At 43.1% G+C, this 25,561-nt stretch overlaps 1 protein-coding gene and 1 long non-coding RNA gene across 5 annotated transcripts in view; one reads left to right on the forward strand and one right to left on the reverse strand.

Moving 5' to 3' along the window:
* CDH13 (cadherin 13) overlaps nucleotides 1–25,561 on the reverse strand; it is a 1,025,127-nt gene that overhangs the window by 176,793 nt on the left and 822,773 nt on the right. The window lies entirely within an intron of this gene.
* LOC125132438 (uncharacterized) lies at nucleotides 3,377–24,026 on the forward strand. Of its 3 annotated transcripts, XR_007136246.1 has the most exons (7): nucleotides 3,377–3,614; nucleotides 5,051–5,232; nucleotides 7,795–7,878; nucleotides 11,282–11,377; nucleotides 13,925–14,151; nucleotides 19,142–19,334; nucleotides 23,045–24,026. It is a non-coding gene; the product is annotated as an uncharacterized LOC125132438 (long non-coding RNA). The 3 variants fall into 3 exon arrangements; XR_007136245.1 differs by lacking the exon at nucleotides 23,045–24,026 and having other exon boundaries at nucleotides 19,142–19,465; XR_007136247.1 differs by lacking the exons at nucleotides 5,051–5,232; nucleotides 23,045–24,026 and having other exon boundaries at nucleotides 19,142–19,465.

Consider the following 25,561-nt stretch of genomic DNA (forward strand, 5'->3'; position numbering starts at 1 on the left):
AAAAAAGCTAGACACAAAATGTCACATACTGTATGATTCCATTTATAGTAAATGTCCAGGACAGATAAATCCATAGAGACAGAATGCAGGTTGGTGGTCACCAGTGAGCATGGGAAGACATTGCTTAATGGGTCTAGGGGTTCTCTGGGGATGGTGAGAATGCTGTGGAATCAGATAAGGGTGATGGCACAATACTGTGAAAGTACTCAATGCTACTGGATTGTTACTTTAAAAAAGTTAATTTTATGGTATGTGAATTTCATCTCTATAAAAAGAGATGATAAAATGCCTACTGTGAGCTAGTTTCCAGGGCTACAAAGGTGAGTAAAACAGTCATGGTCCTGCTCTTATGACTCTAGTCCAGTGTGGGCAGGCATTTGTGTTAAGTTCCACGTGTGAAATGACAGATGAGGGAGGGGGGTGGGGTGTCATGAAAGCCCCTATAAGAAGGATGTGAGCTTATCTAAGAGACCAGGGAGGCTTCTCAAGGAGCTGATGGTTGAAGTGAAATCTGGAGAAAGATCAGCAGACAATGTGGGTAAGGGGATGGCTTGGGCAGGATGTTCGGGGTCTAGCCTAGCATGTGCAAAGGCCCTGTGGTGGCAGTGGGTGAGGTACCAAATAGTCACACAGGTGGAGGGTAGAGAGGGAGGGAGCTGTGGTGTGAGAAGGGGCTGGACACAGGCAGCCAGACAGGCCAAACTTGTAGACTCATGGGTGGGCTTGGGAGGGTCTGCAGGGAGAAACAGGACTTCCAGGGGAGTAATTTAAGGAGAGGATCACGTGATAAAAAGATCATTCTGGCTGTACCGTGGGACATTTGTCTTTTTTTTTTTTTTGGTGACAGCTTTATTGAGATATAATTTATATAATTTACAATTCACCGATTTAAAGTATACTATCCAATGGTTTTTAGTGTATTCACAAAATTGAGCAACTATCATCACGATCAATTTTAGAATATTTTCTTTCTTCCCTTCCCTTCCCTCCTCTTCCTTTCCTTGCTCTCCTTTTTACAGCCACATCTGTGGTACATGGAAGTTCCTGGGCCAGGGGTTGAATCTGCAGGCCTACGCCAAGGCCAGCAGCAACGCTGGATCCCCAACCTACTGAGTGAGGCCAGGGACTGAACGTGCACCCTCACAAAGATGACGTCGGGTTCTCAACCCACTGAACCACAACAGGAACTCCTTAGAACATTTTTTATCACCCCAAAGAGTAACCCCATCCCATCAGCAGTCACCATGCATCAGTTTCTTGTGGCTGCTGTAACATGGTACCATAAACTGAGTGGCTTAAAGCCACAGACATTTATCATCTCATAGTACTTCATTCCTTTTTACGGCCACAGAGTGCTCCACCTCCATTTACATATCCACTCATGAGAAGGTGGACATTTGGACCGCTCCTGCTTTTTGGCTATTATGAATAGTTCTGCTATGAGATTCATGTACACAATGTCATGTGGCCCTTGTTTTCATTCCTTTTTTTTTTTGCCATTTCTTGGGCTGCTCCTGCAGCATATGGAGGTTCCCAGGCTAGGTGTTGAATCAGAGCTGTAGCCACCAGGCTACGCCAGAGCCACAGCAATGCGGGATCCGAGCCACATCTGCAACCTACACCACAGCTCATGGCAATGCTTGATCCTTAACCCACTGAGCAAGGCCAGGGATTGAACCCACAACTTCATGGTTTCCAGTTGGATTCGTTAGCCACTGAGCCACGATGGGAAATCCTGTTTTCATTTCTCTTATGTGTGTTTTAAGGAGTAGAATTTCTAGGTCATATTATCATCTTTTTTTTTTTGGATATAGGTATGCAAATTGATCTCTTTAAACATCACTCTCCATTGGTTGGGGTTTAAAACTGAGTTCGTGGATATCTAGGAATGAATTTGGGAGATCCACTGACCCCAGAAAGCGTATGTGAAGTTACAGTTCCTGGTACATTGCTTCCTGGGATGATGTTACATCAGATTCTCAATGGCTTGGCATGACTTGATCATGACTTTGGAAGGGAGGGAACTTATATGTCAAGACTCACTATGAATCACTAAATGCAATCTCCAGCATCCAGGTGACAAACAGGGTATGTGAGCTGAAGTAACTCACGATCTCTAGTTGGTAACTGGTGAGGCCAGGATTTGAGCCTCAGTCTGACCTCAGATCTGGTTCCTGGTCTGGAGTGCCAGCTGGTATTTCTCACTAGGGGTGTTGAGGCATAGGTTTCCAAGAGAACAATGCAATGAGAGCCTGGTGGGCTCTGTCTGCTCAGAGCTGGGATGTCCAGTGTGTCAATAATCAGGCTAGACTTTGGATACAAACTCAAATGTCTGAGTGTGGCTGCTAAGCTCAGAGAGCTGGATGCCCATGTCTGATACGTCGAGGGTGTGCACCAAGAGGAGGGATAATGACAGCAAGAGCAACATCAGCATGTGACAGTAGCTGCTGCCATTTCTAGAGCATTTCCACTGAGCTAGGCACTTACACCCCCATATCTGAATCTCCATGACAACCCTGCAGGGTCTGTATCAGTAGCATCCCCATTTCGCAACTGGAAAATCAAGGGGTCATGGGGCTAGAGAGAGTGTCCTAGGAAAGCTATGGCTTGGAGACACTCTTGAACCTGGAAACTGGGCAGAAGGTCTCCAGGGTTCTGAGTCTCTACTCTCAAACCAGGATACCCGATCCACTTAAATCTGGGGCAAGATGGTTTGGTTTTCCCTCTCCCAAGGCTCAGCACTGAGAACTGCCCAGAGAAGTGGGAAACTTCTATCCAATTAGCACATACATGACTGGCATCTAGTAGGTCCTCAGGAAATGTGTATCAACTAAATGAGTGAGTTGATTAAACAAACCTGCCTTTTTGTCTTTAAAGAATCTGCCATGGCAATAAGAAAAAAGCCACCCACATTTTTAAAAATGCAGCCTCATTTACAAATCTTGGAATTTTTTTCTGCCTTTATCTGTTATTTTTTTAAAATAGTTTTAGGAATGTTAGGTAGATTTCTAATTATATGGCAAATCAGAATTTTTTTTAAGCAACTGTGTGCCAGGAGCAGGATCCTGAGGTTGCAGCTAGACTCAAAGGGCAAGACACCATGATTGATTAGTCATGTTTAAATGCAACCATCACAACTGCCAATCTCCTTCCCCTCGTGAATTTCTGACCTTCTGCAAGCTCAGTGGTCTTCTCCACTGAGCTGATAAATGGTTGGCCTGGTTCTTGTCCAGACCCACTAAATTCTGACGATGCTAAGCTAAGCCACACCCACTGGCACTAAATCCAAAGGTCCAAGCCATTTAAGGAATATGAATGTTGGCTCCAGTTCATATGATGGAAGTTATGTAACCAGCTCTTGGATACCATTCAACCTTCCTGTCTACCTCTCAAACTCCATGATTCAAGATTCTTTCAGTGTCTAAATCTTTTCTGTTCTTTAAATTTCTCTGCAGCTCGGCAATGTGTCACTGCATTGTGCAGTCGTAAAAATAATATTAATGTTACGTGGTGCGAAACGATGCTCATACCACATCCCGCGGATGAAAAATATTGAATGTGTCAACATGTTCGAGGACTAAGAAGAGAGCGTCGTCATTCAGCTCCTGGCCTCTGTAAGTACTGTGTACATTTCAATTCTTTATGTGTGAAACTTAATGAGTTTGAATTCTTTGCCTCATTGGTCAGAGTGCTTGGAGATAAAACAAGAGGAAAAGGCATAACTTCCCTACGTTTAAACTTTAAAAACCTCAAATCCTTAAAGCAAACTAAACAGAAATGATGACTAAAATTTACAGAAGTGATGTATGATTTGAATTTCCAAAGTATATTTTTGGATCTGTGACAAATTCTTCCAAAATCAGGAATGCCATGTTTGGCTATTACACATGTTCAGTAGCTTTTCTTCTGCCCATGTCCTGGAGGAACCCAGGAATAACACAGATTAACTGGTGAGCTAAGGTTAGAACATTCAATTCAATGGAACAGGGACTTACTGACTTCCTACGAGGTACCAGGCCCCGTGCTTGGCACTGGGGACCTAAGAGATGAATCAGACATGGATACTGTATCCAGTCAGGTGAGATGAGATGATTTAGGAGGGAGAGGAAAAGCGAAAGGAAAGAAAATTTTAGGAAATGGGATCAAAAAGACCTAGTTATCAATTAGGGTAATGAAGATAGTTATGAGAAGAGATGTTTATTGATCACCAAGGATATGTGAGGCTGTGTGAATGGAGTGGACAACCTCCTATTTGACCCTCTCTGCATCCCGTGACGTTGTCAACACACCCACACACCCACACACACACACACACACACACTCTATGGATGAGAAAACTGAGGTCAAGAACATTATACAGCTTCTCTAGGTTATTCCAGAAGCAGGTAACAGAGCCAGGCTCTGCCCGCAGGCAGAATGCCACCCCAGCTCTGTGGTCAGTGTGTGTATCTGACGTGATGGGCATTTTCTAGCTCGGGCACCTCAGTTGATGGGGTTAACATCAACCATGGAACCAGGAGCAAAAGAAAAAGCAGGTTTGGAGGACAAGAGTGTGGCCCATTTAAGGATGAGTTAAAACTAAGAAGAGAAAAGGAGAACAAACTTTACTCCTGTGCCTCCTCTGGAGCAAAACTCCCTGTGCTAGACTCTCTGGGGGGATCAGCCTCATGTCGGGGAGAGTCAGACCCAGTATTTCCTGATATTCTGGGAGGGGAGAGACATACAATCACCCTTACCTTAAAGGACTAACTCATGGTCTGCTGTCTCCCTGTCGAGAACATTCTTTCAAACATGCTTAAATTTAGATTGTTCAATTCAATGCACAGATTATTTAGGTGATCAATATCAATTGCTTTAAGGGCCAGCCCCCCCCCCCTTTTTAATAAAGGGAATAAAACCTTGGACCGATGCCAAGTTAAGGGAAACGAAATGAAAGCTGTTCAAGTCCCTCCCTGAGCAGCAAATATTCAATTTTGCTTTTGTCCCGCCATGTGTGAATTGGTATGAGCTGCCAGGAGTGATAATTTTCTGTCTTTTAATTCCCTTGCAGGTAGACCATTTAGGTACCTTTCTTGGGAGCAATATGATATTAAAAAATCCATATGGAGCAACCTGGGTGATGATTTCCATGGGGAATTACCTCCAAGTATTCCGGTAATTACCCAAAGCGAAAAGGACTATTATGTTTGTGGAAATATTACGTGTTCCCAGGATATATTCTGATTTCCTCTGGTGGGTGTCGTTTGTTCATGCTGGCGAAAGATGAAGCTTTTTAGCTTTTGAAACCTCAGCATGAGTGCCAGCCCCCAAGCTGGGACTAATGAGGAACTTTCTGGCATTGCAGGATGGGCTTTGTTTCTTGTGCTGAGTTCTGCAGCCATCACTTCTACTTACCTTGCAAGGTTGCCCTCATCTCTGCTCCCAGCAGCTTCTTAGGAAGGGCAAGGTGCTCCCTGCCCAAGAGTGTGATGCTGTGAGGGCAGGAATCTAAGTTTCCTTGACTTTGTCCTTACCACCTGGCTTGGGGCTGGGATGCATTGCGAGCTCAGGAAGTGTTTGCTTGGGACAGCATCTTAAGGGAAGACACAGTGTCAAGGCCCTGAGATAAATAAACATCATCCCAGACGAGCCCCGAGAATGTGGGGAGGGTGGTTAGAGGATGTATGGGCAGACAGAAAGGACGCCATGGGGCTCCCCCTGCCAGCTCATCTGGTAGTTTCGTGGCCACTGAGGGTGTGGAGACTCATTTGGCATCCATGATGCAGGACCCGCACTAATGCAATCAGTGCTCTGAGTCAGGGCCTTGCACGCCCTGGTTTCCTCTGCTCTGTTTTCTGGCCTCAGGATGGACCTTCTCCCCATACACTGGTGCATTTTATAAGGAAACACAGGCCTCACAGAAGCATGCACCTGAGTCCGAGAAAGGGAATGGATGGTGAGTGTAAAACCAGTGATTTCTGCAGAGGGGCAGACGGGGTGATGCCCAATGTCCACACCTCTCCCAGCGCATCCCGAGTCTACATGAACAGAAGATAGAGCCCTGTCCCCTTGGGAAGGAGATTAAGTTTTTCTCCTTTCAAACTGATGAAAATCGGAAATAAGACTTTCAGAAAAAGTAGAACGAGAGTGTTTTTGCCACACATATTTCCTTCATCTGAATCTTTGGAGCATCATTTCTACAGAAATGAGAACATCAAGTTCATAGCTCACAATCCCCTCCACCTAGCTTAAAGTTACTCCTTGGGGAGGCATTTATCAGAGATGGGCCTAAGCAGTGGCTGTAGGGTGATTTGGTGGGTCGGCTGACAGAGCATGTGCAGTGTGGCTGGTGTCATGATGGACTTGTGTGGTACACGGCTGATTCAACTTGGAAAAGGCAGGGAAGGCTTGGCAGGTCATGTAAGCTGGGTCTGAAAGGATGTGTAGGAGTTCCTCAGGTGGACAAGGGAGAGAAGGCACAAAGACTGAAGGAACAGCATGTGAAAAGGATAGAGGGCATGAAAAGGCCTCGTAGGTTTGTGGAATAATGTTATACTTGGCAGGAATCTGAAGTGAGCAGGAAGCAGGAGAGGAGAGGAGGCTGGAAAAGTGGCTTGAGACCAGGTTTTGAAGATGTGGAGTTGATGCACTGAGGAGATAGAGCCATCGGTATTTTTAAGCAGCTGAGGATTCTTTAGAAAAGAAGAATGCTCAGGAGGTGGTAGGAAGATGGTGGAGTTGGGAGCACAGAGAGGCAGTTATGAGACTCTGCAGTGATCCAGTCAAGAGAGGGGAGGGGAAGAAAGAGGACAGAGTCTTTGAAGAGCAGTGAACATCCCTGACAGCGGGTCACAAGGAACTTCTGGGGACAGACTGGGTGTGAGGGAGGAGAGGGAGAGTGAGGACGCTTAATAACCGCATGAAAAGGCAACTTGTTGAAAGACACTACCTCCTAAGTTTGACTGTCAGATGTTAGTAGGATGCATTTCTTTCCCCTATGTCTTCTTGGTCATTCCTTTCTATTAGCAATAAGGCATTCACTCATTCACCCATTGCTGGTGCCCTTCACTGAACCTAAACCCCTGCTCCAGTCAGAAGTTGGCCATATTTGCTTTCACTGTGTTCATCACCACCCAACCCCTCATCCCCAAACAACAATAAAGCCAAGGCCCAGTGAAGCATGTCAGCCAAGCTGAGAACAGGAGAGGAGACTCAGTGATAACTCCATGACATATGCAGAGATTCACTCTGCTCAGAGACCTCATACATGAAGTGCCAATAAGTAATCACTGGGTTTGGAAAGACCCAGGAAGAAGGATCAGAATTTGGTCCTGTTTGCTTCTCCGAGAGACAGGGAATTTTCTCGCTACCACTTTTCAGTTCATCTTTACAAGAAATTAATACTTTTAAAGGCCAAACTTGTGGCTTCATTTTTCATCTTGACAGCTTCCGAAATGCAGACAAATTTTGCATCAGATTGGCTTCCTTCTCCTTGTTTTGGGGTGAGTTTCATTTCGTTTCACAAGCACCTATGTGCAGACCAAAAAATACCTCTGAAATGAGCTTGCAGGAGATGGGGATTTGATTAACACTTGAAGCTCTGCTAAGTGGACAGCTGATGAGCCTGCTTCTGGCCTGTGAGAGGGGTTTGTGGGTAAAGAGACAGGATTCCCCAGGGTGACGGGCAAACCTCTGTGCAGAACGGGGCTAAATTGTTGCTTTGGTTGCAGCTGGAGGCAACAGAATTTACAGGATCAGAACCTGTGTACAGTAGCTTTTTAAAAATTTAAACAAGTCCATGTTTCTGTTTTACAGATCTTCAGGTACTAGCTCTGCGTTGACCACCTACGTCTTCTGCCAGTGACACATCCTGTGCCTTGGTTTCTCCAAGGAAATATTGTAAGTTCAGATGTTTCCGAGTTAAGAGACATTCCCTGAATTACAGGGGTATTTGTTAACCCCTGGTTGGTTGCCTCATGCCATTTTTGATTCCCCATAATATGCCAAGCTCTAGAAACAGAAAATTAGATCAATATGGCTTTTCCTTCAAAACACTCACAAACTATTAGGGAAAGAGGCAGGGAGTAAGTCAGCGGGCTCAGAGAACATGGTGACGAGAGCAGTGATGCAGATGGACTAGGCACCAGGAGAGCACAGATGAGGTGGAACGCTGCCAGCCTGGAGAGTCAGAGATCTGATCAGACTGAGTGAAGCTGAGTCTGAGTTTTGAAAGATAAGCAGGGGTTGGTCGGATGAAAATGGGGAAGCTGTTCACCCCCTAGCATTCCAGGTGAAAGTGAGACAAGAGCACAGAGACTATAAAGTCATGTGTAGGGACTGGCGGGTGGTGAATCCCCTAGGGATGGAGTGAACATGGCAAGTGTGCAGAGGAATGGTGAGAGTCGTGGGCAGGGTAGGGGTATCATGAGAAAACAGACAGTGGAGTGGGGACATTTGCCGGTCTGAGGCTTCTCCTCTGGTATTCTGCCCCTGGAAGTGACATGCAAGGAAACAGCCAGAGAAATAATAAGAACTGGATGATATCTGAGCAGGTGACTGATAACTCTGAGGGTAGAGCATCATTATAAGATGAACTAAAAATTACGGCTTCACTAGATCTTCTATTCTGCTTTCTAAGACAAGGCAATGAGGCAAATCTCAAGCCTGCCCAGGCGTATGCTCAGATTGCAGCAGCAGGAGGCACAGAGGGTCTGCCCTATCTGGATGGAGAAAATGAAAGGGCGAGAATGAAGAATGGAGCTGAGACACTGACTTGGAGATGCAGGGATCTTATCTAAGAGTAAACATGGCCCATAGGAGGTTCTAAACCCAAGTCATTTAGTAACTCATCCTGCTATAAGAAGAGTGAGTAAGGGGTTCAAAGAGGGGCAGAAGTCCCCATCCCAGCTGGCCACCCCTGCTCTATATAGGCGATATTCTCTGTGCACTGAGGTATAAGTTGAAGAAAGAGGTACAACAGTCTCTTCCCAACACAGGGTGGGTGTTGGGAGCAATGCACACCTTCCTGTCCACTATGAGCAGAGGTGCCAATCATCAATTAGGCATTTGGCATTTCCTCCAGATATGGGAATGAACTGTGGAACTGCCAGGCCAACAGACAAACACATTTTTGGATATCTAAGAAGGTAACAACTCCTACAGTTCAAGTCAAGTGAAGGATAAGCTCAATTCACTAGCTTTGCAGAGCTTCTCATGCCTGCAAAGTCAGACTCTTTTTTTTTTTCTTTCTTTTTAGGGCTGCACCTATGGCATATGTAAGTTCCCAGGCTAGGGGTCAGATTGGAGGTGCAGTTACAGGCCTATGCCACAGCCATAGCAACACTGGATCCCAGCTGCATCTGCAATCTACACCACAGCTTGCTGTAACTCCAGATCTTTAAGTCACTGAATGAGGCCAGGGATCAAACTTGCATCCACACAGTGACAATATCAGGGTCTTAACCCATAGTGCTACAATGGGAACTCCCCAAGCCCTGGTCTTGAATAGCGTGTAACAGATACAGTGCAAAAGCTATGGAACAAGAACTAGGCACCAAAGGAAGAAAAACCAGACAAGGTAAACAGGAAACAGAAAAATAATAAACCATAAAAGAATAAATCAGATAAAAGCATGGAGGAGGGGGGAGGATGCCCAGAGGTCCCCATGCAGCTGGAAAAAAATATAAAAAAGGAGGTGAAAATCCATCACCTTCAGCCACCACACAAAGATTGCATTTCACATATGTCTTACTGCCTTGTCCTTCCTCTCAGGGAGTTCCTGAGTATTCATTCAAGCAGAGAACAGGAGATAAATTAGACGTCACCAAACGTCCTCAAAGAGTAGAATCATTTGTGACAGAGAGGTGCTCTCGAGGAGAGAAAGGACTTGGTAATCAGTTCTTCAGAGAAGCTCTACAAATAAAAAAAAACAGAGCAATGGCAGAGGGATGGGAAGCCCAGGGAGGGATCTGAGATCAGGGGCATCAGGGCTGCAAAAGCAGTGTGTGCCTGCAATGGAGATGAAGGCCTGGAAAACTCCAGTGCATGGTGTCCAGCAGGTGTCGGGGTCAGAGCTCTTAGAGGAGGTCAACTTTAGCCATGAACCAAGGAGTTACTTGGGACAGTAAGCCTTGACCTGTTTCTCTAGAGTAGAAGGGTCTGAGAAGGATCACTGGACCTGAAGGGTGTTGATGAATTGCAACAATGCAAAAATACCCAGACACATGACAGGTTCAGGCCATGGCAGTGATGTAGGTTGAGACTAAAAGACACTGAGAAGTAACAGACAGAACAAGAGATTCCCTTTGCCATGGTGACCCTATGTGGCATTTCATCCCTACCTGGAGCATTTTTCACTGGAAAGGAGGGTTCATAGTGTCTATAATGGGACTCTGTGGGAACTGTGCTGTGGTGGACAAGAGAACTGTGCAGCCAGGGGGGGAAGGGCTGCCCTCCTTTCTCACATCCCCATCTTCTTTACTCTGCCTCATAAATGGATCTAGAGTTCCCCAAACAAGCCACACAATCTTTCCACCTCCTTGCTACTTGAATTAAAACTCAGCCCAAATGGTGTCTTTTCCAAGAAGCCCTCCCTTACCCTGTTATGCTCCGAATTTGGGTTTATGTCAATGCTTTGTTGTCAGAGCACTTCCCACCTTGTTCCATAATTATTTGTTTACCCAGCAGACTTCTCCACTAGATTTTGAGCTCCTTGAAAGCACAGATTAGGTCCAAGTTCACATTCCCGGTGCAATACATGGCACGTGGTACACAAAAGGCACTTGATAAATAACAATGGTAATAATAACCCAGCAATACCTACCATCTACTGAACATTTACAAAGTACCAGACACTGTGATAATCACTTCACACACTTGATCTCATCTGGCCTCATAACTGCTCTGCTATGAATTAACTACATCCCATTTTACAGATGAAGAAACAAATAAGAGTTGAGATTAATTTTACAAGGTCATCTAGGCAGGATTTGAAGGGACTGATACTGAGATCTGCTTTTTTTGTTTGTTTGTTTGTTTGTTTATTTTTTAAATTTTTTTGGATTCCAGGGTCTATACTCATGCTCTTTGAATAAAGGAAATAACATATCCTGCCTCCTCCTGGATGGCTGTGGGACCAGGTTACCCAGATAGGAGGTGGGTCAACCCTAGGAGGAGGAAGAAGGAAAGCAGAAAATAGGGCAGAGAGCTTTGGTTTGGAGAGTTATACTCAATTTGATCTGTTTTTCAAGAAGTCTTGCTGTTTTGTATATATGTGCCTTCCTAAAAGTGGTCTTTTCTATAGGAAACCCACACTGCAGTCAAAAGGATTCAGAGAATGACACGTACAATCCTCAGCCATTTGTGTGAGTCAAGCTCATTGATTGCCAGGCAAGATGAGGTATGTGCCCCTCTCCTCCCCGCAAAACAAGACAGCTTAACCAATAGATGAATTCTACAGTAAAAAGTGAATATTTAAAGTCTAATTAATACATTTGCTCATAGCTGCTTTTTCTCTTTGAACACCACTTTAACCCCAGTCTTTCTCCAGGGGAGAAAAATATAGTTTCAAAAACATCTTTATCATGTTGAGTTTATGGTGAATAAACATACTGGCCATTTCAGGAATCCATCCTGGCTCTAAGACTGCTTATATCACTCCCAAAGGATAAACATTACCTCAAAATTAGCAATACTGCACATTTCTGACACTTAAGAAGGTTTCCTCACATGATTAGGACCTGCTGGGTGACCTAGGGAAAGGAAATGTATACCACTTGGTGCCCATCTCTGCAAATCCATCAACTATTTCTGGAATACAGCAACAAGAAACAATCCATTCCTCACTCACATGCTCTGCACTTGTGACCATGAAAGGGATCTTACAAACCAGTTATTCTCTGTCTCCCCCTGTTACAGACGAAGAGACACACCCAGAGAGAGAGAGGGGAAAGGGGACATGTCCAGGGTTCAAGCTCAGACAGAACTCAAGCCCTTGCTCCTTTTGGCTGTCCCATAGTCTAACCAAATATACAATACTCAGAATAACACTAGAATAATATTTCTAGCTATGTTTTAGACACATGTCAGCAGTGTTGGGTATTAGTTCCATCACTGCACAAACATGATTTATGTCTTAACATTCTCCCCCTTTGAAGAATACTTGTGGGAGTTCCCATTGTGGCATAGCAGAAACAAACCCAACTAGTATCCATGAGGACACAGGTTCGATTCCTTGCCTCACTGAGTGGGGCAAGGATCTGGCATTGCCATAAGCTATGGTGTAGGTCACAGATGTGGCTCGGATCTGGTATTGCTTTGGCTGTGGCATAGGCCAGCAGCTGTAACTCTGATTTGAGCCCTAGCCTGGGAACTTCTATATGCCACAGATGTGGCCCTAAAAAAGAAAAGAAAAGAAAAGAAAAAGAATGCTTTCATTCTAAGTGTCTTCTACCCAAAAACAGACAGGCAGAAAAACTCCGTGTGGGTGTTAGCACACCAAACTTCAGAGAAACTCTTCACCCATCCTACACTGCATGAAAGTTCGTTAAAAGAAAAAGACAATCCATTCAGTCAAGCTGTATTTTATCCAAAGTCTTACATTTACAGGAATTTATTTTCATGAGGGTTTTACTTGTGCAACTTCATTTATGGCTACAAATCTTCCATGAACTAGGCAAAAAAAATTAAACATCTACTCTTATAGAGAAGCCAAGTGTGAATCATTGCTTTTTTTCTGAGCCTAATTAAGATACTTGCCTCTTGTCCATTCTGGATTACACAAGAAAAGTTAGTTTTGTTTGCTTTATTATTATATTTTTGCTAGTTTTTGTTACTTGGTTACTAGAACAAAACTCTCCAGAGATGGAAAGATGAAAAATACTTACTCTTGGCAAGGCCACTGGAGTACAGCCTAATCCAGCCAAGAAATACAATGCCCTCTTCAGAGCTGAACTCTAGCTCTGGATGATCCTTTCAGCACCTAGAGTTCTGTTGTCATCAGAGTCTCCCCATAAAACAAAAGACTAGACCCTTTACAACAGCTGGGAATCGTAACGCAGTTTTGCTTTCCTTTGAGGTAAGGATGTGGAAGGCACCTGCTGCTCACTGGGAGCTCTCTGGGGTCCTGACCACATGCTCCAGACAGATTTCCCAGAATTCTGCTTTCTGGGATCCTGGCTGGACAGCACTGCAGCGCTCCTGGATTTCAACGTGTCACTTTAGCCATTTTTGTTATTCGTCTCCCACTCTTAGATACCCAAATCCCCATCTTAGCTTGGTGCTCTACATTCAAATGATTTAGTCAGAAGCAGAGCAAGAGTCTCTTTTAAAGAACCATGAAACAGCATTGCTACTGAGCTGTTAAGCCTGGTTATCACTGATGACACCACCACAGCAATCACCAGGCACCATTTATTCAGCACATACTGTGCACTAATAGGAAATTTAGCTACATCATCTCTCAAATTTCATCACCACCTTGTATATATCAGGTACTCTCACCGTTTTTTCAAATGACAAAATGGAGGCTCATTGAGATTAAGCAATTCTGCCCAAGATCACTGTAGAAAAGAAATAAACATGTAAAGCGCTTAGAACAGTGCCAACAGTCTAGTAAAAACTCAATAAATGTTGGCTGCTGGTAGTTTTTCTCTTTATACTGTGTCGCTATTGACTTAAACATTGAGCCCCCGCAGAGAGGGAGGGAAATATACTTTGAGAGCACTCACTCTCTGCCTCCAAATAGATTTTAAAGGAGTGACAGACAAAGCTGAATATATTTTTTCAAGGGAAGAAAGAAGACTCGTCAATTGAGAATGATCTATTGGTTTGGGAATCACAGAAAATAAGAGGGGAGACTTGTAAGAAATAGACTCTTAAGAGCCATAGCATGAGTTCATGGGTGATTATACTTCACAGTTGTTCCAATTTGCTTTTCACTTTCTAGGTTAATCTCCTCAACCCTCAGCCCCGGAAGGAACAACAATGTGGAACATGTATCCTTGCCACAGGGGCACAGCTTTCTGGGCCAGAGGTAGACACATCTCAAAGGGGAAACGATTCATAATTATGGCTGAGCCAAAAGAAGCTACCTTTTGGGAATTTGTAATTGAGATTCTGAGGGACTGGCTAAGTTTGTGGCAAGCCAAAAATACATCAACACAGAGAAAGCAGGTGAGTTACAGTAATGGCAGAGCACATGGCGGGGACGGTGCATGGGTCCCTGTCGCTGAGGTCCCTGGAGCCATCCCACATCCTCCCTACTGGAGGTCTGGTGGTCTATTGTTCCTTGGAGATCTGGGAAACCACTTGGTATTTTCACACTCTGAGGTGATGGACTGGGTTCCTATTCCTTCCAATCAAACGAATCCTTGCCAAAACCTATGGTCAACCCAACCAGGGTGCATTATGATACAGTGGGGCTGTGTGACTCTGCCTTCACTTCTGAGTGCCACATCAAAGAGAAACTGCTACATATTTGCTCAGTAGAAGGTGTCAGGCTTGGAGACCATGAGAGAACTGAGAGAAGATATGTACGTGCATCTAACATATCTGAAGTGCTGTTGTGTGGCAGCAATGCAACTTTCAGCACTGTGGCTTCAGAGTAAAGAGCCAAGAACTATGGATGAAAGTAACAGGGGGGACTTCAGCTCAGAGCTATGACTAGAGCAGAGTCTAAGATCCACATGAGGAGGAACTCCGTGTATCTCCTTCTTGACTTCATTCAGGTGCTCACCCAGCGACTAGCACAGAGAAATCACTTGGTAGGTATTTTTCATATAAATAATTAAGGAGGTAGCTGGCTCTATCCAAAGGAGCTGGGGTGTGAGAAGAACTTGAATGGATGTGGGTTTCATGAGCTCAAAACATTTTGAAACCCTAAGGTCATTATTGAAGGTTATAGACAATTTGGCCCCCATCATTTTAGTAACTAACATGTATACTGGTCAGCTGTCTGATCTGCTTTAATCTTTAAATTTTATTTAAAAAGTCAATTCTCAATCGGAGAATTTCGGGGAGGCGGGCATGAAGTCATTATGTTCACAGCATCTTGCTGTGAGTTGAACTCCTAGGGTTCGAATCTGTTCTATGACAGGAGGAAAGTTGCTTAATCACTCTCTGGAAAATATGGTCAGGGTGCCTACCACAAGGTTTTTGCTTTTTTAAATAAAGATGAGATAAAATAACATATGTAAGCAGAATAGCCCATAGTAATCACTCAACAACATTACTATGAGCTATCATTAGCTACAGGGTTGCTTCATTAACTTTTTAAAATGAAATCTTTGCCTTTATCTCTCTTTACCTTCCAAGTTCCATGCGATGCTTCTGATCAAAAAAGCAGTGTTTAAAACAAATGAGTAGGGGTTTCCTTTAGCTCCTGGAGAGGGCTCCTGCTTCTATGCAGCCTCCAGCATGACTTATTCATGAGATGTTGACCCCATGTGGGAGGCAGGCATGTGATTCTTCACGATGTTGGACACTGACCCTTCTGTGCTATTGCCATAGATACACAGGACATTATCATAGACCCCGGCCTTCGGACATTATTTATTTGGGTAATTATTTAAAGAAGTACCCCTCCACAGAGTGATTTCTCTGTTGCTCTCATTAAATCATATAAAGGGCCCACCCACATCACTCACTTTAAGCACTAAATATTTCAACAGAGTTGAAATGATGCCAGCTCAATTTACTCAAATACTAACGCTCAATATAGGCAATTTGGCTGTGGAAAAAAAAATAGAAGTTTCACTCGTGTTCATAAATGTTAAATGATACTCTTCAACAAGATGCAGATTTAAAATGTAAATTATTTAAAGTGTCCAAGACCTGTGGCCCGCATTTCTTATTCTAAGGCAGTGACACATATATTACAGATACATTATTCATGGTTAGGCACCCATTACACCACACTGATGCCGCCAAAGGCATAACCAGTCAGGAAACAGGCTGTTGCATATTATAGACAAATCTGGAAACTCTCCCCTGCCCCATTTTTTTACCTTCAAGCTCTGTTTTAATGAAAATATCTTTCACAGGTATTACATATATCTGTACACACATGCGTGGTCACTGGAGGGGGTCTCTTTGAAAGCACTGACTTTCTGCTAACTGCTGCTGGATGTTAGTGCATACAGATCCAATTTTGACCTATGACCTATGACCTTCCAACATCCTACTAGACAATGTGGGTTCACTCTGATATCTCAATAGCTTACACAAAGCAAATGTGATGGTCACAAACTCTTGTCCCTTCAACAAGAGGTGACTTACTATGCTAACCCAGGAGGGCTCGTCACTGTAAACAACTCACCTGCATCAGGAAGAGATGACCCCTGCAGGTGGTTGGAGCATCAGCTGGCAGCTGCCTGGACATTTCTTTTGCTGAAAAACTCCCTGACATCAGCTGGCACCTTGCATATCTGCCTGTTGCTCAAATGTAGAGTGAGCTGTGAGGTGTCCCATGACAAACTTGTCCCCCTGCTGGATAAACTACTGAAGTCAGGGCCAGGGTTGGCCCTGACTGGTTTACTTGATGATGTGGAAATATTTCCTGTTGCTGTCCATGTCCCTGATTTGTTGGAAATATTCAAAATGAGAGAAGGAGGAGAGAGTGGGGATGAAGGACTTAAGCTCTGGATCCAAGTCCTGGCTGGGCTACTTAGGGCTACATGATTTTTGAAAATGGAAGTATAATCGACCTATATAACACTGTGGTAGTTTCAGTTGCACAACACAGAGTTGAGATACTTCTATAAGTATGAAATGATCATCAAGATAAGTCTGGATGCCATCTGTCACCACACAAAGTTACTCCCTAGGCTGTACATTTCATCCCTATGACTCATTTACTTTGTAACTGGAAGTTGGTACCTCTTTTTCTTTGACTATGCCTGTAGCAGGTGGAAGTCCCGGGCCAGGGATTGAATCCTGTATCTGTATCTATATATTTTCATTTATGACAACGTAGATGAACCAAAAGGGTATTATGCTTAGGGAAATAAATCATGTAAGGACAAATACCCATATCTTAGCTATTATAAATAATGCTGCAATGAACATAGGAGTGCATGTATCTTTTTGAATTAGTATTTTTGTTTTCTTCAGAAAAATACTCAGAAGTGGAATTACTGGATTGTTTAGTAGTTACTTTTTTTAACTGGGGAACCTCCATACTGTTTTCCATAGTGGCTGTACCAATTTACATTCCAGCAATAATGTACCAGGGTTCCCTTTTCTCCACATCCTTGCCAACACTGGTTACTTGCTGTTTTGATAACAGCCATTCTGACAGGTGTGAGACGATATTTCATGGTGGTTTTCATTTGCGTTTCCCTGATGATCAGTAATGTTGAATATCTTTTCATATGTCTGGAGACCATGCGTATATCTTCTTTGGAAAATGTCTATACCAAATAAAGACGATGAAATTGGAGCAGGTCCTCTGCTCATTTTCAATTGGGTTGTTTAGGGTTTTTGATGTTGTGTCGGATGAGTTCTTTTCATATTTTGGATATTGATTCCTCATCATATCTATCATTTGCAAATATCTTATCCCATTCAGTAGGTGGATTTTTTGTTTGTTTTGTTGACAGTTTCCCTTGCTGAGTGAAAGCTTTTCAGTTTGATGCAGTTCCATTTGTTCATTTTTGTTTTCCTTACCTGATGAAGCATATCCAAAAAGATACTGCTAAGACTGATTTCAAAGAGCTTATTGGTTATATTTTCTTCTATTTTTATTGTTTCAGCTCACACAGTTAAGTCTTTAATACACTTTGAGTATATTTTTGTATATGGTATAAGAAAATGGTCCAGTGTGCTTCTTTTTTTTGCACGCAGCTGTCCAGTTTTCCCAGCATCTCTTAGAGTTATGTAATTTTGGACAATTTATTTGGCCCCTCCAAACTTCAATTTCATCATCTTTATTTGGATGATAGGATGCATGTAAAGCACTTTGCATCTTGCTTGGTACACAGTAAGCATTCAGTATATGTCTGTTCATGGTTGTGATGACTGTGGGGTGGGTATTTATCTCAAGGTACCTCTTCTCTAGTATTTTCTCCCTTTTTTCTCTTCCTTACCTAACTCTGAGGAATCTCCCTTACCACTTAAAACCATGAGCAAGGATGTCTTAGGGCTGGCTTACCTCAAAGCCTATGAAGTCTTTACCATAATAACAATAATTAAAAATTATAATTTATCTGATTTGATGCCAAATGGTCTCCAAATCCTGTGTAATGGTTAACTTTGAACACTGCTGCAGGCAGAAAGAAAATGAGAAACTGAAACTTTTGTACTATGCCTACATAATTTTTTTCCACTGAATCTCTTTGTAATTACATTTAAAATTAATACTGTCCACAGGTCGAATTACTGAGGCTGGCAGGGAAAACAGTTAAAACATTCCAGGTGCTAATCTTGCTTCACCAATCCTCAGCTTTGCCTGCCTCTGGTGGACTCATGATTCCAAGGTTATTTTTCATTGAAGAAACATTAAAAAAAGGTATAAACACAGCAGAATATCCTTGTATAGGCATTTTAGGTAAAGTGCTTGCAATGGCAAATATTTTACTTTCTGGGGTTGGGAGTTGAGAGGACATTCAACATTAGCCAGCCTACTATATTTTGCTTAAAATCTGTGTTAGGAACACCTGTTCTGATGGATTGTGGAAAGTATCCCCAAAGCAGATTGCCGTTCTCCAAAAGTCAGAAAGGTTTCAAGCAGCCTTGGGCTTACTGGTGGGTTTTCTCCACCTATGCTCAGCATCTTACAGCATCTGGAAATCATTCTTAAAGCACACACGACTCAGCCAACTACAAGTGCTCACATAAATCTTTGGCTTTTCCAATGAATGTAGAATCATAGAGACCAGTACGAAGCACCAGCAAAGTCTGAAATTAGATGAAAAGGTGTCTTCCAAGATGGCTCCTCTCAAATTTTCATGTGTGTATGGATCACCTGGAGGATCCCGTCAAAACGCAGATTGTGATTCAGTAAGTCTGGCGCAGGCTCGGATGAATTTCTACCAAGCCTCCAGGTGTTCTCTATCCTGCTGGTCCAAGGACTGCACTTTGAATGGCAAGGTTCTAAGATACATGCGGGTCTGCTTCTGGGTTTGAATTAGCACTGTACAAACCATGGTCTCCTTGCACACTGTAGATGAGCTAGTTGCTGTACGACAGTCAATGACCTCCCCGCCTTCAAGCTGCCTGACTGTTCTGGTTTGCAAAGTGCCAGAGGAGCACAAGACAGCCATGAGAGGCTGTACTGGGTACATCCTGACTGGTCCCTGCACCCAACGGCCCCTGGTCTGCAGAGCCCTGCCTTGCTGGGACATGGATGCTCTTAGGAGGTAATGCCCCCTTCCACTGGAACTAGTCTGATATTTTTCTTCTCTGCTTTCCCACTGCCTTCTATCCTTGCCTCAATCACAATTTAATGCCCCCTCCAAAACCTCCATTAAAACATTCTGTTTCTTATCTATTCTTCAGTCTCATTTTTGTTTGGTTTGCTGTCCCCTGCCACTAAGTTTTCCTTTCTTCCCATCATTCACAGTTTGAGTGCAGCTTTTTTGATCTCCTTTTTTGTTTGTTTATTTATTGTTTTTTCTTCCAATGTTCACAGATTTCTATCTTTTCCACCCAGAACTTTCACCTACTATTTCTTTTTTTTCCACTTAAAAAATTGTTATTTCTCCAATACAATTTTTTTTCCTCATGTACAGCATGGTGGCCCAGTTACACATATATGTATACATTCGTTTTTCTCACATTATCATGTTCCATCATAAGTGGCTAGACATAGTTCTCAGTGCTACACAGCAGGATCTCATTGCTAATCCATTCCAAAAGTGGTAGTTTGCATCCATTAACCCCAAGCTACCAATCCATTCCACTTCAAAAATAAACCAATGGGACCTAATCAAACTGACAAGCTTTTGTGCAGCAAAGGAAACCAAAAATAAAACAAAAAGACAACTTACAGAATGGCAGAAAATAGTTTCAAATGCTGCAACTGACAAGGGCTTAATCTCTAGAATACACAAGCAACTTATACAACTCAACAGCAAAAAAGCCAACAACCCAATGGAAAAATGGGCAAAAGACCTGAATAGACAGTTCTCCAAGGAAGATATACAGATGGCCAACAAGCACATGAAAACATGCTCACCATCACTGATTATTAGAGAAATGCAAATCAAAACTGCCAGGAGATACCACCTCACACCAGTCAGAAGGGCCATCAATAATATGTCCACAAATAACAAATGCTGGAGGGGCTGTGGAGAAAAGGGAACCCTCCTGCACTGTTGGTGGGAATGTAAGCTGGTACAGCCACTATGGAGAACAGTATGGAGGTATCTTAGAAAACCATACATAGAACTACCATATGACCCAGAAATCCCACTCTTGGGCATATATTCAGACAAAACTCTCCTTAAAAAAGACACATGAACCTGCGTGTTCATTGCAGCACTATTCACACTAGCCAAGACATGGAAACAACCCAAATGTCCATTAACAGATGACTGGATTAGGAATATATGGTATATATCCACAATGGAATACTACTCAGCCATAAAAAAGAACAAAATAATGCCATTTGTAGCAACATGGATAGAACTAAAGACTCTCATACTGAGTGAAGTAAGTCAGAAAGAGAAAGACGAATACCATACGATATCACATATCTGGAATCTAATATATGGCACAAATGAACCTTTTCACATATTATTTCTATACCCAGGTTTAGAAAGGTTTGGGAGGCCCACAGAAGTTACACCATGGCACTGAGATCCAAATCTATAAACTTCTAAAAAAATCATATCCTTTGATCCAGTCATTTTGCCTTTAGGCATTTATTAAGAAAACAGGCAGAGACACAGGCAAAGATACCTGTATGAGATGTCCATTGCAGAAACATTTGTAATAGCAAAAAGTTATCTAAAATAAATTGATGATTAAGTCAATGATAATATGTCAAAATGGCAGATATTATTTCAGTATTAAACATGTATGCTTTAATGCCTACTAATTAGTTGAAAATGCTCATAAAAGTTAAGTGAAAGAATACAACTAGACAATGATGCATATATTAAATTCCAATGTTATTAAAATATGCATATTAAAGGACCAACAAGAAACACACTCAGTTATTAATATAAATCATTTTCTCTGCATGATGGGATTATAGATCTTTTGTAACTTCTATATTGCCTAAGTTTTCTACAGTGGGGCTTCATTCTTTTATTTCAAAAAAATCTTAACATTTAGGAAAAAACCTAACTATAAAAACTGTTTACCTTATAAATTTAGATATTAGATCCCACTCACAGATAATTTTAATAATTTGGTTATTACTAGCTTGGAACTCATATGCGAGTTGCCACTGAATATTGTTCAATACTATGTTGAATAACTGTAATGAATGCTCCCTCAGCAAAAATGTTTATGTGCAATCCTAGCCTTTTGGAGAAGGAACTGGGATGTGATCTGGTTCTATCTTTCCCCTAAATATAGTAACGTGTTTTGCCATGTTCCAACATTCCTCCTCTGGTGACAAATTCATTTAAGATGCGGTTCCTCAACTCGATAGCAAACTAGCTTGACTATTTTGGGCATAATTACGGATAATTAGGCAGTGTCTTAGAGTAATGTGACTTTCCACTCACTGCAAAGAAAGTAATTTGCACTTTCAGTTTGAGTCTCTTCTGTCTCTATATTCTGCAGTATCAACATTTTGCATTTCCCCTATTAGTTAATGCCTAACTAGGGGACCGAGGGCTGTGCCAGGATGATGTCTTGAGGAAGGATTTATCATGTGAGCACCAAGCAATCAGCACATCCTTCGCTGGAACTGACGGTTCCAGTAGTCACTGGATTGGCTAACACAGGGACATTTCCTTGAACACATGTCTTTGACATCTTCTGGTGAGATAATGCGTTTAGACATAGGCACTGTGCTCCTCTCTGTACAAAGTCCCCAGGATGGAGGAGATGTGCCCAGCCAGGTCCCAGAGGTCCCTTCTAGAGCACACCCTGTGAACACAGAACCCCAGAACTCCCAGGCCAAATGACAAACAGACCAAGAGGACACTTTGCTCTCCTTGGATGGCATCATTTTCATTTATCTCATAGCGGAGGGTTGCTGGAGTTGTCAAATTATTTCATTACATATCATCCTGCAATTAGTCAGTTTATTATCTATCCAAACCACTTTTCCATTCATTTTATCGGACATTTGACCTGTCTATCTACAAACTCACCCATCCATCCACCCTATCCATCCATTTTTTTCAACCAACATTAAGTAATTATGTGCGAGGAATGATATTAGTCTCTGATGAAGATGTTATGGCCCCTGACTTGATGCCCTCATAGGCCAGTAAGTGAGATGGATATACAAATTGATCATGATATGGCAAAGTAATGGAAAATGGAAGAAAGGAAAGAAAGTTGATTTGATTTCACCATGGGAGTGGAGGGATCAAAAAAGGCTCCCTAGATGACATGTCTTAAAGAGCGAGGGTATTTTGCCAGGCAGAGAAGAGAAGGATGAAAGTCCAGACTGCAGGAATAAATGAGCAAAGATGAAGAAACATGGTGATGCAGGGCAGGCACGTCAAAGATGAGAACAGCACACAGTGAAGTGCTAGGTGTGTGTGCTGAAATGAGGAGGAGACGAGGCTGGAGAGCAGTAAGAAGGAAGGCTGTATGTGTATAATAGCATATCTAATGGTAAAAAAGCTTTTTGTTTGTTTTAAAGTAAGTTTGTAACATGATGAAATTCATGTTGAAAGGAGTACTGGGCAGGCATGAAGCAAAGACTGGAGGTGGGGTCATTTGTCAGCAAGTGGGAGGAGATAAGGGGCATATCAGAGATGTTTTCCTGGGGTATAAGGCTGAACACATGGGACCTGGTGTGGTAGAAAGAGGGAGGAAGCTAAGGCAACTCAGTGAAGTCTAACTTGAGAGTTGGGTTTATCGTCAGTGGAAATAAACCTGGAGGTGAAATAAGCTATGCACGTAGCTTCCAATTTGTTCATTATTTCATTCATTTAAGGGATGTTTATTGAGCATCCACTATGTGTCAGCCACAAGAGATACAACGGTGAACGAGATGGACATGGTTCTTCCCCCATGGAACTTTCTGCCTCATCTCCACAAGTAAAACATCACCATGCCTTCATTAGAAGGGTTGATATCTTCCTCCTTCCTGATGGGCCCACAGCTGGAATCTCCAGAACTGCTCCCCAAGTCAGTTTGCACACATGGGCCAACTCCTCCATTAAGAGAAGAACTTGCCATCTGATTAATTGCTTGGCAATTGACCTCCTATCAACCAATCATCTGTCGTGAAGACACTGCTGTCAGCAGCGTTCAATCACCACATGTCACTGATGGCTCCCTACCGTACATTACTGTAAAACTATATCACTTCTCACATGAGGATTAAGTCATCCAAGCAGAAGCTTGAAGACTTTGCCAAGAGCCCTGACGGACTCCATTTCAACCCCCCTGGGTGAAAGAGGCTTTATTAGGAGATCTGATGTTTCCAGTTCTCCTTGGCTGGAAGCTCCTGCTGGACAGCTGACGAGGAGATGTGACAGGTGTTTGTGTCTTCCTCAAACACTTGGGTCTTTAACAGCATTGGAGAACCCTGTCTGCTTGGCCACTTGGCAGAATGCATTTCCCGGAAGTGCATTCTGTGCTCTGAGGTTGTGAATCCTGAGAAGTGAGAACAACAAGCTGTGACCCTTTCTCTAGAAGGCAAGAGTGCTTCCAAGCCAGGGCAGCTGGTGCTAATTAATATCTTCTGCTTGGTCAGCTAAATCTCCTTTTGATATAAACAACTCTGATCATATCAGCAAGCCAGCAGGGAAGACAGACATATGGAGTTAAGGCCAACCTTATATATATTTTCCTCTCTCAAGGCCCCTCTCTTTCCCCTTGGTGCCCCCACCAGTTTTAAATGCTTTGATTATAGGAACAAGCTCTTATGCTACTCCTGCTTCTACTTCTCCTTTAAAGGATTATAGAAAACACCTCTGTAGTTGACAGGTTTCACTTTGACTTTTTCTTATCGGAAATTCAACGTGGTAGCTGTTTCATTAACTTGATTTCTCATGGTGGGCAGAGTTTTTTTCTTTTCTTTTTCTTTTTCTTTTTTTTTGAGTGTGGACAAGTGCAACATGAGAGGTAAAGCTGTGGTCACAGTGCTGTGGAGGTGGTGGTGCTCCATGCTGGGATGTCATCACAAGCTCGACTGGGGACCCCATGGGGGACACTCAAGGGCGCAAGCTGGTGGAGCATATGGAGGCTGCAGTGGGTAGAGAGCTGCCTAGGGGTTCATAGCATTCTCATGGGTTCCCCATGATCTGCTGTTCAGCTTAATCCACTCAAAATGCTGACATACTACTCTTCTCTGAAATTCCTTTCCTTTTGCCTATTTCCAGATAGGTGCTTAGCACAAAGGAATGAGGACAGATGGGGTTAAGCAGGGAGGGACTGTTTGGAGGTGGGGGGCTGTTTCTGGAGACTGACTTTCAGGATCTTTCACAGGAGCGACCCAAGGACCCCATCACAGCGTGTTTCCCCTTCCTTCAAGGCAATGTCCCAAGGGCTTAGAAAGTGCAGTTAATGACATGAGAATAGAGGTTAAGATTGGCTTTCCTGGGTCACTTGGTCTCTTCCTGCTCCTCCAAGCTTTCAGCATGGTTCCTCATCTGCCGCTGCTGACAAGCACTCAATCAGACAGGAGAGGAAATTATGCAGACAGAGGAAAAAATCACACTTCTTTAGTTTTCTTAAAGAGAAACTGACACGAGGCAAATAAAATCCTCAAATGAAAATGCTACTGACATATTTGTTGCCCTTGTCTATTTTGCTGCAGGGATGGTAGTCAAACCCTTAGATTGAAAAGGCTTCTCTTCAAGGTGGAAGGAAGTGGTGAATGGATATTGGAAAGTAGGGTGTGGGGAGGTGAGAATCCAATCCAGAGTAGTGTGACTTGGAAATGGCACCAAGAGGGTAGAGAATTTCCTAGGACTAGTGCAAATTTGGACAGAAAATAAGCCATCTCCATGCTGGGATGCCTTCAAAATGCCTCAAAACCTCACTCTTCCCCAATTCCCACTATAAAAGAACTGGGTCTCAAGTTCTCTGAAAATGGCATGACCTTTCACCCTGTTAGCAAGATAAGACCTGAGGGTCATCTCTGACATTGCATCTTACATCTAAAGCAGGGTTTCTCAACCTCAGCACCATTGGCATTTGAGGCCATATGGATATTTGTTGGTGGGGAGGGGGCTGTCCCCTGCATTGTAGGATATCTAGTGTCTTACTCTATTAGATGCCAAGAGCACACCCTTCCACAATGAAACCTCTGTGCCCCACTAATTTTGACCACCCAAATCCCCAGACATTGCCAGATATCCCGGGGTGTATATGTGTGTGGGGGGGGGGGGCGTATAACTGTGCCTGGTCTAGGACCCCTGGTGGAGAGTAAACCACCAAGTGCTGCTGAGTTTATCTTCTGCATCTGCCTCTTTCTCCCCACACTGCATCTTCAACCCTAGGT

Source organism: Phacochoerus africanus, chromosome 8 (assembly GCF_016906955.1).
Source record: "Phacochoerus africanus isolate WHEZ1 chromosome 8, ROS_Pafr_v1, whole genome shotgun sequence".
In the NCBI taxonomy this organism is placed as follows: Eukaryota; Metazoa; Chordata; class Mammalia; order Artiodactyla; family Suidae; genus Phacochoerus; species Phacochoerus africanus.